Source organism: Neopelma chrysocephalum, unplaced genomic scaffold, assembly GCF_003984885.1.
Source record: "Neopelma chrysocephalum unplaced genomic scaffold, ASM398488v2 Primary Assembly neopelma1_96936, whole genome shotgun sequence".
NCBI lineage: Eukaryota > Metazoa > Chordata > Aves > Passeriformes > Pipridae > Neopelma > Neopelma chrysocephalum.
Genome location: NW_020925579.1, coordinates 1,445,532 through 1,462,060, shown reverse-complemented (window position 1 = coordinate 1,462,060; position 16,529 = coordinate 1,445,532). Strand labels below are relative to the sequence as shown.

At 40.4% G+C, this 16,529-nt stretch overlaps 2 long non-coding RNA genes across 2 annotated transcripts in view; both read left to right on the top strand.

The window, feature by feature from the left end:
• The first annotated feature begins 10,331 nt into the window (after window positions 1-10,331).
• The window catches only part of LOC113960907, a 16,501-nt gene continuing 10,303 nt past the window's right edge, over window positions 10,332-16,529 (top strand). Inside the window, exons 1-2 of the long non-coding RNA XR_003532143.1 lie at window positions 10,332-10,343; window positions 12,173-12,179. This is a non-coding gene — a long non-coding RNA (uncharacterized LOC113960907). The remainder of the gene's footprint in view (window positions 10,344-12,172; window positions 12,180-16,529) is intronic.
• The window catches only part of LOC113960906, an 8,779-nt gene continuing 5,655 nt past the window's right edge, over window positions 13,406-16,529 (top strand). Inside the window, exons 1-2 of the long non-coding RNA XR_003532142.1 lie at window positions 13,406-13,527; window positions 15,952-15,953. This is a non-coding gene — a long non-coding RNA (uncharacterized LOC113960906). The remainder of the gene's footprint in view (window positions 13,528-15,951; window positions 15,954-16,529) is intronic.

Genomic DNA, 16,529 nt, shown 5'->3' with positions numbered 1-16,529 from the left:
CCAGTAGGCAGTTTATCAAGGGTTCCATGGTGGTGGGCTTGTAATATGAAGGGAACCCATGACACTCCTAGCAATCCATTTCCATTAAATGGTGGATCTCCTCCTGTTCTTCATCTGTCTGCTTCTGTGAACATTCTTTTTTCCAATGTCCCTCTTTTTTACAGATTGCACATTGGTTCCTCCCTAACTTAGGTCGTACTTGAGCTTGATTAGGAGTGTGAGGGGTATTGTGAAAGGATCTGGGAGTCCAGTCTCTCCCTCTTGCTTCCCCTTGTCCTCTCTTTCCTCTTCATTTAGGTTGAAGAATCTGGGCTATTACCTTAGCCTTTGTTTTGGCTTTCTCCTTGTCCTTTATTACGTAAACTTGTGCTTTTCATATTAGATCTTCTAAAGATTTATTCTGCTACTCTTCTTCTTTTTGAACCCTTCATCTTATATCAGGCCATGATTGAGTGACATATTGTACCTTCAATGAAGTTTCAAATGCAGGGCTTTCAGGGTCTAACCCTCCCTTTTTTCTCAAGGCATCCCTAAGCCTTTCTAACCGCTGGGTGGGGCTCTCATCTTTCTCTTGTTGTAGAGACATAGCTTTAGACACATTACTTGTTTGTGGCACTGCTGTTTTTATTGCTCTAATTAAATATGTGTGATAATCTCTTAGACGACCTAACTGCACCTGGCTGTTTGGGTCCCAGTTGGAGTCTGCTTGTGGAATAGCAGAGTCCACAACAAGACCATTCTGTCCTACTCCACCCACAGCTTGTGGGTGCTCGTCTTCCCAGATTTGCCATGCCTTTTGTAAAATCATTCACTTTTCCTGCAATCCAAAAAAGATTCCTAGCAAGAAATCCCAGTCTTTCCAAGTGTAATCTGCATACCCTAAATATTCATCTGTTCTCTCTTCTACTCCTGTAGGATCCTCCAAATGAGATGAAAGCCCTTTCTTCAATCCTCTTATATCCTGAGTTGCTGGTGGCACTGTTACAAACCTAAAACCTCCTCCTTGGCCCCCTAATGGGACCCGTCTCAGTGGCATTTGCAGAACTCTTTCTCCAGCAGCATACTGTTTTCCTGCTCTTGTCTTTGGGGGAGACAGGATTGAATTACTTCTCACCTCCCCCTCCCGCAGCATCTGCAAACCCCCTTCTTCGACAGGAAAACGAATTCCCACCCTTGCCTTTGAAGCAGACAGGGTTGAGTTACTTCCCCCCTCCTACTTCCTGTCACCCTCCGTCCTTGGGGCACTGAGAATTCCATTCCCTTTCCTGTGAACAACTTTGTGGTTCTGACTGTCTCCTTGATAAGGTGGAAGCAATACTTGCAACACATCCCACTTTAAATTTTTTTCCTTCTCTCTCTCACCTTCTCCCCAATTTTCTCTTTCCTGAAAGGACACAACTTCACAATAGAAGTCTCTTTTGACCACATATCACCACAACTCCTCTCAGTTGTTTCCGTTCCACTATCATCCAAAAAGACACACAAGGTCTGAATAACATCCTCATCATGAGACCCCAAATGTGGCCACCTAAACCCACGAGGCAGTGAGTACTTTGGCCAGCGAAAACGACAGTATTTTACCATTAATTCCTTAGTCACCCCTTCTGGTGAATTTATACTGTCCCAAAATTCCAGCATTTTACCCAAGGGACTGTCTGGGGGTATACAAGGGTTGTCACCCTTTCTGTCAGATCCCTTACTCGGCTTTTTGCTGTCTCTGGGCCCTCTCCTTTTACTTCCCCCAGTTCCCGTTAGTCATCAGGTAAGATGTCTCAGTCCTTTCCCTGACTCCTTTCCAAATCAAAACAAATGTTCCTTTATCCTATCGTCCTCTCTCGTCTGTCTCTGGATAGCCTTGGGAACCCAGTCAGCCGTCTCATCTTGGCCTCTAGTTGAAAGAAACTGATCACCAAAACTGTTGATGCGGCATCTTCAGCTCCATTCATCAGCCCCTGCCCTTGGAGGGTGGAGTCAATCCTGGACAAGAGCCCCCATTTATTCTGAAAAATCCAGGTACTAAGACCCTCAAAAATAGCCAAGAGACAGAGCAGCTAACTAAAACTTTTATTTGAAAAGGGAGAGTTCCTTGGACAATCCCCCAACAAGGTTTCTCGATAGAGGTCGCAGCCTCTTAATATAAGCTGTTACTTACATTCCAAAATATTTCTCCTTTGATGTTGTTACTTCTTGTTAACTCTAGGGCTTAGACTGAGGCTCACTGTTCTTTGTGTCTGTCCTGAGCTACTGTGTTTGACTAGCTCTGTGGTGTTGACCTGCAGTAAATGAGGTGAAATACACTTTCCTCAACCTTGTTGACATACCTACATGAGTAAAGCATTTTGGTTGAATACAGAGAATCACATAAAGTTGTTTGCAGGAAGAATTTTTGGAAGTGGTTTTGTACAACCTCCCAAGCAGAGATGGACTTTTGCCAGCCCTAGATCAGGTTAGCTGTAGGTTTGGCTATCCAGGCTCTGAAAATCTCCCAGGACAGAGATACTGTCACTGTTCTGGGCAACCTGTTCCCATGGTTGCCCTCCTCTTCTGGATAAACAATTCTCTCCATGTCCAACCTCAGTTTCTCAAGTGGCTACAAATTAATAGCATTTTCCCCTCATTATGTTGTCTCCTTCTACTAAGAAGAGTTTAACTGCAATCTTGATGACTCACCCTTTTGGTATCTGTAGATCGCCCTTAGTGTTCTCTTGACCAGTGTAAGAACATCAGGACAGTGTAAGAACATCTTGCAGCCTCTTGCAACCTCTTGCAAATGTGGGTTCCACATCCCAGAATTAGCAGCATATGTGCATGTGTAGTAATTGCTTTTATATCTAATATTTTTGTCATACAGAGAGTGCCATGTTAATGTCCGTGCCTGTAGAGAGGCTTTTTGAAAGATGTGAGTTTTGGTACCTGCCTTCACACCTGTTTTTCTTTCTCTGCAGGATTAGGCCATTGATATTTTGGGTACTTTTCTTTTTTCATTTATTATAATTTCCAAAATCTATCTTGTGTTATTTAGCCAAATTATATAACCTGAGTTCCTTTTTGTAAGCTCTGTAATTTTTTTGTGTCATATAAAGCAACTTTAATTTGAAACAGTGTTGTTTTTTAAATAAGATTCAGAGTTGAAAACTGTTAACTATAACAAAGTTTTACCTTGAATTAAATCTATGATCAATGTTTAGAAGACTTAAAAAGCACTACCAAATGGGGATATAGCTATAGCTCAGTTGGAACTGGTTTTGGAAATCCTGTGATGATCAGCTCCATCATGTCTTTAGTGTTCACATAATAACATGTTGAATTCATGTTAAAGCAAAAAAACTTGGAAGCATATTTAAATTTAGAAATTAAAGCACGTATTTATACAATGCACGAATTTTTGTGTTGTTTTGCTTTGAAGGGATACCTTGCCTTCAGCCTGAGGGTAAAATGGCATACATCAGCTTTATGCTCTGACATGATTGCACTATTGTCCTTTGAATGTTTTTATGGTTTTGTTCAGTACATAAGAGCTGTTAATTTAATTGCACAAAGTTATTGTTTCAGTTAGTGAATGTGCTCCCTTATTACATGTATTTATTTGAAAAGGAAAGGTTTTTCGTATTTGTCCTCATAATCTGTAACTAAATTATTTTTATTCAATTGATGTGGAAGCATTATTTTATATTGGGTTTTTGACCCTTTTTAATTGTAATGTAGTACATGTTTCTGAGGCAATCATTTCTGTGAGACACTCATAAAAATGTTTTGATCACATAAGTTCTTGTAACCACTTTGTGCCTGTTTAGCATATATTTGTCTTGATAAGACAAACTGCAGTTTCTTAGTACAGTTATGGCTTTATATGCCTTAAGTATTTTTCTGTGTAAGTAACTACTTTTGTATTGACTACAAAATCCTCTATTATTTTAGGGAAAAAATTACGGTTATAAATCTCTATGGCATGTTAAAATGTACTTCAAGGAAAATATCTATGGGCCACTCCTGCAAGGACCATCATGTAGATGTGCATACATGTAGATCCCCAAATGTGCATACATGTAGATCCCCAAATAAATAATAGGTTCTGTGCTAGTGCAGGCAATCCATATATAGATCCTTTTAAAGTGGTTTTCTTTTTTTCCTCAATCCACTGCTCTACAGCAATGCTAGGCAATATTTTAGGGAAAAGCACTGCAGTCAAAGATCCCTAATTCTTAAACCAAAGGGACAAATATATTCATATAGTCAAGGCACTTCATTGTATTTAAAAGAAACATATTTCCAAGATGTTTCTGGCTGTTTTAGATAACTATAAAAATGGATTAATATGTCAAGTGCAGTTCAAATGCCCTTTACCACTACCTCTGCCAGACTTGATATGGCGTGTAATGCTATCCCTCTGACCCTGTCTGGGCTACTTATGTATTAGAGAAGCTTTTTACAGCACCAGTTATTTTATTACTTCTCTTCCATTATATTACCGTGAGTCCTAATCCTTTCTTATTGATATCCCTAGGACCGGTAATATCTATATTCATCATTATTAATTTTTTGAGAGAAATTGATATGTGAAAGTTATGTGTGAATGCGTTACTGAGTTTGTGCAAAGAGGTCCTTTTTCTGCAGTTTATGCTCCTTCAGTTATGGCTCCAGATAGCTGGACTGATAGGAAATTGATCATTAAGTGTCTGAGTAACAAACAAAACCAATTTGTGGAGGTTTTCCGCTGACCATGAAGTTAAGTATGCAATATAAAAAGTGTGTTTTCATACTAGTATGAGGAAGAAATTGTGCCCATTGCATGATCATCTTTTAATAAAAGTCTGTATATTATATAAATAAGGCTCTAAATAGTGAAATGTTTCTTTAAATTTTATACTGTTTACAAGTAAAACTGGTGTTCATGCAGTTTGCTCCTCCTTAAATCTACTGATCACTGCATTTACTGTAATTTTATATATATAGTTGTTTAAAAACTATGTCTTTCCTGTATTACAAATTGCTGTATAATAAAATGCACTTCAATAGCCATTTTTCTTCGATGTATTTTCTTTTTGTCAATGCTCATGAGCAGCAATCCAGCATAGCATCTGTGACCTGTCAGCTTAATGTTGTTATGGTTCACCAGTTTCTGCAGCCAGCTCCATGCAAGAGTGATGCAACCAACCACTGGTATCTGGCTGCCTTCAAATTTTTAGCCTCAATGAACAGTCATCAGCTTACATCTGACCTGGGAGATGTCCCTCACTGTGATTCCTGAATAAGTCTTGAAATTATGCTGCTGTATCTGTTCCCAGAGGTGCTTTAGCCGCTCTGTCTCCACCCACTAATATGTGATATTGGTAAGGTGAGAAAGAAAAGAAAGAAAGTAGCCAAAAATAACCAGCTTATTGCAAATATGCTTTACATAGGGCTCTAGACATCAAAGAAAAAATACTTAGAGATCCATACGTCAAAGAAAAAAAATGCCCCATAATGGAAATTAAAAGCTGCTTCAGGTAAAATTGGCCAATTTAAATTTTATCATAGAATCACAGAATCATATATGTTGGAATGTATGAATATGTTGGAATGTATGAAGCAGTTATTTTCACTTTCTCTGTTGAAAATTGCAAATCAGTTTTATAGCTGTCTGGAAATGTAGCCAATATTATATGTTCAGTTCTCAAAATGTATAATGATGACCTTACTTGCATTAGCTTCTCTCCACTCCACATCCACAGTTTTTAGTCTATACATCTGGTAGACTTGCCAGTTTTGAGTAACATTAAATGACTCTGTCAGACTGGCAGAACACTCATCTAGTAGTTTACTGGAAGTTGAATGGGAAGGGGGACACTTCATATTCTAAGAAAAAGTTAGACTTTTAGACTCTAAAGAGATTATTTACTTTTTTGATATTTAAATGGTGATCTGTCTTAAATACACCAGGTTTCCTATCTACACACCCTGCATAACTGTAAGACTGGGATTAATCTTTGTATATCTTGAAAACAAGGAGACATTATGTCTTTGGTTTGGAATAATTTCCAAAGACTTTGATATGCATTTGTAAAACTAACAACTACGTGTGTTGAAGATGTTAAAGGTTCCTACTGATCTGCAGAGAATCAATATCACAGCCACCTACACTGAAGCTTTTACTTTTTTTTACTTCAGACCTCTTGCTTTAGACTGAAGTAAAATTTTATCTGCGAGACAGTGTGTTGGATTCTGTTGTCTCTTCCAAACAAACAATTGTTAATTTATTGCATGTGCATTCCATGTTTAGGGGACCCCTGGTGGCCTAGTGGTTAGCATGCAGGACTCTCACCTCTGCGACCCAGGTTCAAATCCCAGCCAGTCCCCCGGGCAGATGGAGCCCGTTAGCCCTGTGAGGCCATCCATCTATGAGAAGGTCACTCTAAACAAACCTACATCCTGAGGACCTCACTGCCATTGTCCAAGCTTGCTTGGCCCCGGCAGATGAACCTTAGGATTAAAGGGTGGGCTCAGTTCAGCGCAGGCTGTGTCTCACCTAAAAAATCCATTGCGCAGGCTGGAAAGGTAAAAAAGACCTTTCCCCAAATCTTCGTTCGCGAAGACTGGCCATTATATGTTGGAATAGACCTCCAAGAACGAGTCCATCCATCAACATAACATTTCCAGGTCTACCACTAAACCATGTCCGTAAGTGCCACAACTGCATGTATTTTAAATATCTCTAGAGATGGTAACTTAACCACTTCCCTGGGCAGCCAATGCTTGAGAACCCTTCGAGTGAAGAAATTTTTCCTGACATTGTGTAAACCTCCCCTGGAGCAACTTGTGGCCATATCCTCTCATCCTGTCCTTGTTACTTGGGAAAAGAGACCGACTTCCACCTGGCTACAATCTTTCAGGTAGTTGTAGAGAGTGATATGGTCTCCCATGAACCTCCTTTACTCCAGGCTAAACAACCCCAGCTCCCTCAGCCAATCCTCATTGGACTTGTGCTCCAGACCCTCCACCAGCTTCATTGCCCTTCTCTGGACACACTCCAGCACCTCAGTGTCTTTCTTGCCATGAGGAGACCAAAACTGAACACAGGATTTGAGGTGTGGCTTCATCAGGGCCGACTACAGGGGACACAATCACTTCCCTGGTCCTGCTGACCATGCTATGTCAGATACAGGCCTTCTTGTCCACCTGGCCACCTTGTCCACCTGGGCACAACCTGGCTCATGTTCAGCCAACTGTCAACCAGCACCCCCAGTTCCTTTTTCACCAGACAGCTTTCCAGCCTCTCTTCCCCAAGCCTGTAGTGCTTGTAACACTTCAGCCCTGGAGCTGCAGCTCACAGGCTTAGCTGGGAGTTTTACTTTAAAAAAAAATAAATATATATATATATGTACAGATATATATATACAGTTCTTTAATTCCTCAAGATGGCATTAAGAGCATAAGCAACAGACTTGTTCCCAAGAGGTGTCTTTATTAATTTAGGGGAGAAAATAAGGGAACTTGGCAAAGGTTCAAAAAGGGCGGTACACAAGCTAGACAAAAACGTTGCACAGTACTGACTCAGCAGATATTAATCCACAACAGTTAAGATCTAATCAATCTACAACACTTAAGTCAATATCCGATCCCTCCAGCTCCAAGCCACCCAAAGCATCAAGAAAGGAGCAAAGAAAGAGAAGCAGAGGGAGTAAGAAGAGAGAAGGAGAAAGAGGGAGAGTCAGGTTATATAGCTACCATTGAAACGTTGTGGAAGACCAGCTCTCACACATCCAAGCGGCAGGGCCACAACATGTGGCAAACATATGCCTTTGGTTTTATCTGCTGTGGTCCTTATGGCCAACTTGCCACTCTGGGGTTCTAGACCAGGGTGAGGGGCAGTGTCCTCAATGTCCCTGCCAATAAGGCTGGCTTAGGGGCTCCAAGAGGTGTGGTGTCTTATAGTTTTCCCAGGCTGCTTGTATCTGACAGCTACTCCGGGGCTTCCCCATGTGGGCTCCAGGGGTCTGCCACGAGGGATACAACGCCACCCCACCTCTGTAAGGTTCGACCTGTCCCTTCTCCCTCCACACACACGCGCGTGCGCGCGTGCACACACATGCAGTCCCCACAAGGTGGTTCTGACCCAATAATTACTGATCTGATGTCTAACAGTGCTGCATGAAGTTGTTGTGACCAAAGGGTAGGACCTGGCACTTCATCTTGTTGAAGCTCATACATTTGGCCTTAGCCCACTGTACTGTCCAGATCCCTTTACAGAGCCTTCCTACCCTCCGGCAGATCAACACTCCTGTCTGACTTGGTATTGTCTGCAAACTGACTTGAAAGGGCAGTTGATCCACTTGTACAGATCATTGATAAAGATAGTAAACAGGACTGGCCCCAATACTGAGCCTTTATGACTGATCACCAACTGCAAGTAACTCCATCACCACTCTTGGAATTCTGGCCATCCATTTTGATTCTATAGGAATTTAAAAGCACTTTGTTATCCGGTATTTTCTTAGACATAGATTCTTAATAAGTGCAATACTCAAAATACTGAGTATATTCCATTTCATAAAAAGCAAGGTAGTTGAGAACAACCTAGAAGAGGTATCAGATTAAGTTAGTTCCTAGCTTTAGTGGCAGAACTGTGGTCACATGGAACAGCTGCTGCTTTCGTTAGTGCTGACATCTGCTCTTGCAAAGTTTTCACACTTTGAGCTCCTTGATGAGTCTAGAGTGACATTGACTGGCAGTACACTGTGTATCTTTTTTGTTTCTAGGCTGGGAATGAAACTTTGATCTTCTCCTTGGCAAGGAGAAGTTCTCCAAGGAAAACTACATGTGCAGCAACAAAAGTTGATCTTACTGCAACTAAAAATACACACTTGTAGTTTTCTGTTTACACTTTTCTGTTACTTTCTGCAAATAATCACAGATTTGCTAAGAACTTGCTATTGTTTTTGTTTTGAAAAATGTCTTTTTAAAAAATCTTATATAAAATTAAAAACAAATCAAAGATAGAGTCCCTAAAAGAATGGAGAAAATACTCCTTCTGAGTTGCTTATTTTTCCTACTCCCCAGCATCAACCAAGAATTTCCATGAGGAAAAAATTTTGAGGTGTGTGCACCAGAATGAAAGATCACTGACAAAATTTAAAATACAGGGAAAAAAGACCAAAGCTACTGTATTTAACCCGCAATACTGACTGCCTCATGTTTGTTTTTTTTCCTGAAAATAGGTTTCCGTTTTAAAACTATCCGTTCCTGTAGAGATCTCCTATTTGTAGTTCTTAGGAAATTGGTTTTTTTTCATGTCACAAACATAGTTTTAGAGAGAGAACTGTAATTGAAATGGATGGCAAAAATCTTCCAGCATTTTTCAGTAAATGTATAAGAAAAATTCCCTTTATCAATTAAATAAGTCGAAGTGCCTGAGATTTACCTCGATTTCACAAAAGAAACTCTTAACCTCTATATACCAAATAGATGCACATTTCTAAGATAAAATAATGGAGTAAATTAGCTGTGTGAACGATGTCAAACTAAAACTAGGCCTAAGAGAGCAGATGGTGCTGCATTAAACTAAGTGTGTAAGTGATGCAAGTAAAACCAGAAGTTACCAATTCAGTGAAATTAATCTAAACCCCAAACAGTGAAAATGTTTTCTTTTTGAAGAAAAGTTATTTATCCAAAAAATGTAATCAAATATTTAAAGACAAAAACACAGCACAGGCAAAAAACCCTTACTGTTCTGCTTGCAAGTTCTGGAGTTTTCTAGCTCTTAATTTAGTGGTGTTTTATTTTTAGCTTTCTCCGGTGTCTCTGTATGTCTATCCATCCCATACTTTCACTATCCTTCTTCAATGCCTTAACACACCCCTTCCATTTATCTACTTCCAATTATTCTTTTCTGATTTTCTTTCACCCATATCTATTTCTTTGCAAACTTCCATCCCTTCTGTTTCACAGTCCAAGGGCTCTGTCCTCTGACACTCCCAGACCTGTCTCTGCCCTGCCTCAGGGAAAACTTTCTCAGATAATCGTGATAGTTTCTTTGCCATGTTACTAAAAAGGGCACAGGTGGTAGACACTTTCTCTGAGAGATTTCAGTTAGCAAAATATGTTTTTATCACTGTTTTTATCACCAATTCTTTTCAGATCCGAGCTTGTTGGTGGAGTAAAAAAGTGGAGTGCGGGAACCTAGATGAGTGCATGTGTGTGTCCCAGAAACTGGTTATTAGCTAGACAGCTGTTTAGTATTTAGCACAGTCTGTTCTTCCAGGTTCATTACAGAACTAGGAAGTTTGCTAATGATGGAAGAACTAGCTTTGGTTTCATCTGGAGCATTATAGTCCTGAGTTAACCAAAAAGAGGAATGTGTTCTGCTTGTCAGAGCAGAAGTACATGAGAATCCAAAAGGGGTTGGCAAACTGAAAGACTAAAAATGGCATGAACAAACTGTTTGGTTTTTTTTTTCAGTATTAGTCTGATTCAAAAGAGAATTTTACTGAAGACAAGTTTTCAAAATACAAAACATGTTTTGGCCTCAGGACTGACTTTGATCTTTAAGTCCTGGCCATGTTCTCTGATCATATTCCCCATAAACCCCTCCCCATATTTGTTTCCTTGTGAAACAAATGGGTTTGAGATTTTGCATCCAGAAACTGCATCAAAGGGTACAGTTTTCATTATTTTTTGCAAGATGGTCAAGGTCCCATCAGAATGCAAATCTGTAAGCTAAACAAAAAAAACAGTCACAAAATATTGGAAAGTTGGAACTACAGTATTAGGGACTATCAAGCAACAGGTCTACCATGAAATACACATTTTGTCTAAAGAAAATAAATTTGAATTTTTAGCAAACCTTATAGTAGTCATTTACTGACACTGAAACGTTGGGCAGTTCTGCACGTGTGCAATTTATGGAATGAAGGCAATGATGCACATTTATGATTTACACTGCGTTTTGTTGAAGTGTATGACACTGTTTGTTGTGAAAGTCCCCAGTAGTGTAAACACTGCCCTATACATGAAAAGTTTCCTAGATGAATTAGATCAATTTGTTCTTTGAACTAATTGTCATGTAATATAGTTTCCTTGTTTTCAGCTGTAACTTTTCTGAATTGCTTGTCATACACTATTTTAATGCAACACAAAAGTACTGCTGATTGTAGTCTGTGATCATTTATTGCACTACACATTCCACTTGTAGAAATATGTATCTATTTAAATTCAAATGCTTTGTTTACTGAAATGATATTTTAAGGCTAAGGTTAACTAAGATTTCACTCATAAAATTTTGTCATAGTTCAATGGTGTCCAACGGATCACTTACATCTTGAGAGCAAAGAAACCTTTTGCAGCCAATGCTCTTCCCCAATTGCTTGTCCTGTGTAGTCACTAGAGGGCAGCAGTGTCCGATATAAAACTATTGCAACAATTTTATCCTTCAGGTTTGGCTCCTGTTGCAAAAACTAACACAGAAACCCCCCACATGGCAAATGCATACGGTCAAAACGTGGGTTAATATAGCAGAACATTTGCACTTAGTAAATTCAATTCTTTTTTTCAGTAAAACAACCTTTCTAGTGGTTTATTCTTTGAAAACTACCCCAAGGCTAAGCTTCACATTCAAGAATCTTATACCACCTGCCCACCCTTCCCCTAACCCTCAACATGTTCATTTTTTTCTATAGATTGGTTTGGCTGTTCTCATGTTGGAGTTTGTGGTGCAGCAGTGGCTCTGTCTATGGCTATGGGTGCCAGCTGCTGCCTTGCAAAAATGCATGGGTTAGTTTCATTCTTTGATTACTTTTCATTTTTGAGTACTCTCAAGTTCATAATAGCAAGGTTACTATTATTATAAAAAAAATTGCATATGGTAATTTTCTCTAAAGACAAGCATTTCATTATAGTCTTTGAATGGAGGGGAAAAATCCTCTAACTAACAATGTTTCACAGAATGAGGAATTTGTGCTATGTTTTGTGTCCTAGAGTATCTTGGAGATACTAAAGAGATTACTTCTTCCAAGAGTCTCTCTACATGTGTGTCTTGATAGCCTGACCTTGTTAATTTTGAGTAAGTAAATAATTAAAATATAAGAAGTAGAAGACTTTCACTGTGAGACTGTCCTGATTAGAGTTTTGGTAGTGTAGAGGCATACATTAATTGATAACTAATTTAACTAAAACAACTGTAAATGTTAAGACTGGCTAGTCCCAAGGTATTTATTTATTCATTGCCCCATTTCATCAATGTAGAAATGTTTGTTCTGTACCCTACTGATCAGCCTAGCGTAATGAACAAATGTTTGCAGTTGGAAACAAATGAGCCCCATGCTAGCCGTACTGTGTGCAGTGGAAAACACTTGCAAACAAAGAAGAAATAACTCATTAAGTGGTGAACCTCTAACCCTGGATCAAAGTCACTGACCTGATGCTACAGTAGCCTTTGCCTTTACTGTGGAGGCTGTGAGCTGAGTGAGAACTGGCCCACAACTGCCTCCACAGCCGCTGTCACTGAGGCTTTATATGGCTGCCTGCAGCTGTGGAGAGCTTGATGCCCCTGTGGGATCATGGGATGTTTGAATTAAAAATTTCCAGGTACTGTACAAAGAAAAGAGAAAAGGATCTGCCCAAATCTGCTGCTGTTGGCTGCTGGTGATGGTCCCAACCCTGCAAGGTGCCAGCCATGCTGGTGGGGGATGGATAAGAAGACTGGAGCATCCTGGGAACTGGCGAGTGAGGGTGAAGCGGGACCCTGGCTCTGGGAGTTGACCCAAAGTTCCCCCCCATAGCAGAGGGCCTGCTGAGTGGGGATGGGAGAATGGAGCCACAGGGCTGTGCCATCACTAGAGGTGGTGGTGTAAAACATTGTCCACTGGCATGAGTGGTGTGGTGAGGTGGTGGGTGCTCATGTCTGCTGTTGGGGATATGCCCGAGGCAGGATTCTTTTGAGCCAACCCCTTCCCATATTGTGTGTAGAGGCCCTGTGTGGGAGGAGAGAGAGAAGATGATGCTGCTGAAAGCTATCAAGGCTGCTGTGAGGGTGGAGAGGAAATTAATGTATATGAAAGGGAATAAGCTCAGAGGGTTGGGGAGAGATGTGAGCAGAGAGCTCAAAGAGGGTGAGTGGAGGACTTGAGAGAGTGCTGTTTATATAGGCAACCTGTAACAGCACCTATTTTTGAGAGGATGTCAGGGCTGCAGACTCTAAACATGCTCTTCTGCATTGCTAGGTGAATTACATAAAGAAGATTCATATTCAGTGCTCAGCTGGCCTCTCTGTGGTGTTTGACCTTGCCCCACTCTGGGTGTTGGTGCTACCTTGAGCTCCCACACACCATGCCGCGAGCAGGGCACAGCCCTTGGTGGGACTCGGCTGTACAGTTTCACAGTTTTATGTAAACTCACGTTGGTTTACATAATCTTTTTTCTTCTTTTTAACAGAGGATTTCAAGGTCAGTTGGTCATGTCCACTGTCTGGAACAGCCCCAGCACTGCCATTATCTATCCCCCTGATGAACCTGTTGGTGGCTGCAGCTACTGGAGATTGGGAGCTGGGGCATCCAAGTTTAAGTACCCAATAGACCTCTCCAGTCATCCTGGTGAACAAATGCCAAAATGCCATGCATACGTGGGCATAAGTTTGACTGTTTAAAAGGTAGGGTCTAATCCCAAATGGTAACTAGGTATGAGTTGCATTAGAGACCCCTTGGAGCACAAGAGGAGTTTGTAAGATGGTGGGTGTTGAAGCTATTATGAGATGATGGTGTTTCCAGAGACAAAATGGTTTTCTCCTTTGTCTCAACATGTGAAAAAGAATAATAAAACATAGGAAAAATAGGATTTTTTTTTCAAAGTCTCATAGATAGCTTTAATTTCTTCCTTGTTTTCTCCAGTTTTTGAGAGGAGTTGCGTGGGAAATAATAACATTATTTTGAAGCAAATTCACATGTATCTGTTCTGGAGATAGGTTTATATTCATGTGTGTGTCTGTATGTATTAATATATATACACACACACACACTTTTTTCCAAAGCGAGTTGCTTATGAGGTTTCAAAAGCCATGTTTCTATGATTGTTTTTGTGTTGCTTCAGTAACTCTGGAGCATTTGTCCATGTAATAGCATGGTCTTCTGCTTCACTGGTTATATAGAACTCATGCTTCAATAACTTTGTTTGATAGGATTCAGATGAAATGCTGCTTATTATATTTTGTGTTTAAAAGCTTACTTATAGCAAATAAGAAAAGCAGACATTTAAAAAGACATAATCAGGTTGATTTAATAGGCTAATTAGGTTTCAACATGTATTAAAGTAGAAGGCTGAAGCACTTGTTTTTAATTGATGTAAATGTTGCTGTTTATTGTGGTACAATTGAAATGTGAATTTTTGGGAAATACAGTTTTTGGTAAATGAAGAGATCTTAATTCCTTGTATAAATAAAAAAATCCGAATTGGCAGTGTATTTTAGAATTTGGAGATACAGAAGGTTAGTCTTCACATCTCAGCTAACTCAGTAGTCATAGACATCTCCAGTACCTTTCTTGCAGTTTCTTGCAGTTCAGCAGTTACAATGTGTCCCAGAGACAGATAAGGGTTTTTCTGGAACAAGTAAGAAAGTAATTTTTTGAAGCTGTGACTCTTACCAGCTCTGCCTTCTCGTATGTCACTGAAATTTCAGCTCAAACTCGGTTGTTAGTAATTCTTCAAATATGGCAAAGCAGAAGGTTTGTCTTTCAAATGAGTTCCATACATATGAAGTCTAATAGCTTAAACCCCAAACCTGGAATTCAATCCAAACTTGAAACAACTGATTGCACCTAGGGAAAGAGGGATGTGACGAGTGTTTGGGCAACTGTTTTTGATTGCTGGACTCAGTCTACTAGATAATGTCTACAGGCTTGTTATATTCACTTGGTTTACCCCCTCAAAACTTAGCAAATAAGAGACTAACAATGTCTAGGAGGATTTCTTCCTAGCATGCAAATGACAATCAGTTATGGAGGCTATCAGGAGAAACATGACAAATCATGGTTATTACACTATCTCCAGAATACTCTCCAGAGTCCAATCTATAAGATGTAGCTGTCTGCCAAAACACACTGACAATTTGATTCATCCTTTTTTAAGTAGCAGGAAATGTACTACTTGATGAATAAGGAATTGCTTGGGTGGCCACATTCAAAGAGTTGCAGTCAGTAGCTTGATATCCAAGTGGAGACCAGTGAAAAGTGGCATTCTGTGGGGATCAGTATAGGGACTGGCACTGTTTAACACTTTTGTTAGCAGCATGGATCATGGGCTTCAGAGATGGGCCTGTGTGAAGTTCAAAAAGGCCAAGTGTAAGGTCCTGCACAGGGGTCAGGGAAATACTAAGTCTAAATATAGGCTGGGCAGAGAATACATTGAGAGCAGCCCTGAGGAGAAAGACTTGGGGGTGCTGGTGGATGAGAGACTGAACATGAGCCAGCAATATGCACTTGCAGCCCAGAAAGCCAGTTGTATCCTGGGCTGCATCAAAAGCAGCATGGCCAGCAAGTCAAGGGAGGTGATTTCTGCCCCTCTACTCCTGTACTCCCACCAGGAGTGCTGTGTCCAGCTATGGGGCCCCCTCTGGAGCAAGTCCAGAGGAGAGTCTCAAAGATGATCAGAGGACTAGAGTACCTTTTCTGTGAAGACAGTCTGAAAAAATTGTGGTTGTTTGGTCAGGAGAACAGAAGCCTTCAGGCATATCGTATAGCAGCCTTTCATAAGCTAAAGGGAGGCTAAAAGAGAGCTGGAGAGGGACTTTTTATGAGGATGTATAGTGATAGGACAAGCAGGAATGGCTTTAAACAGAAAGTGTGTCCACTTGGATTAGAAAGAAGGAGGGAGTTTGTTTACAATGAGGTGCTGAGACACTAGAACAGGTTGTCAGATGAAATTGTGGGTGCCCTGGAAGTGTTCAAGGCCAGGTTGGATGGGGTTTTCAGCCACCTGGTCTAGTGGAAGGCGTCCCTGCCCATGGTTGGGTGGTTGGAACTAGATGAACTTTAAGGTTCTTCCAACCAAAACCATTCTATGGTTCTTTGAAATGTTATCAGATGTTTGGTATTCCTTTTTTAGTGGTAATCTTGGAACCACAGTTTCAAGGACTCTTCCATTCATGAAAGAACTCCAGAACTTCAGGAACTTCTCCACAAGAAGTGCATTTATACTACAGATACGATTTTTTTGCTTATGTACCATGAGAAGATAAACTTTAACTTTACAGTTTCAGTATAAAACTACACTGGTGAGTGAAGGATAGAGTGTGATCACTGTATTGTAAAACTCTTGTTTATTTTGAGAAAACCCTAGACTGTGGACTTCTGTCCAGGCTGTTTTTCCTGCTGTCTGGGTAAGTCAGGTATTGGTGAGGCTTAGTCCACATCAGCCAAGCTCACCGGACAGCTGCCTAAGCTATGGGTTTCTTAATTAAAGTGTGCTTAGTTTCAATGAGAGACAGCTGAAGCCCTAGCAGTGAGCAGGGAGAAGCATGTGTGTTGGGGACGACGGGAAAAGTACTCACACGACCACAGTATTGATCA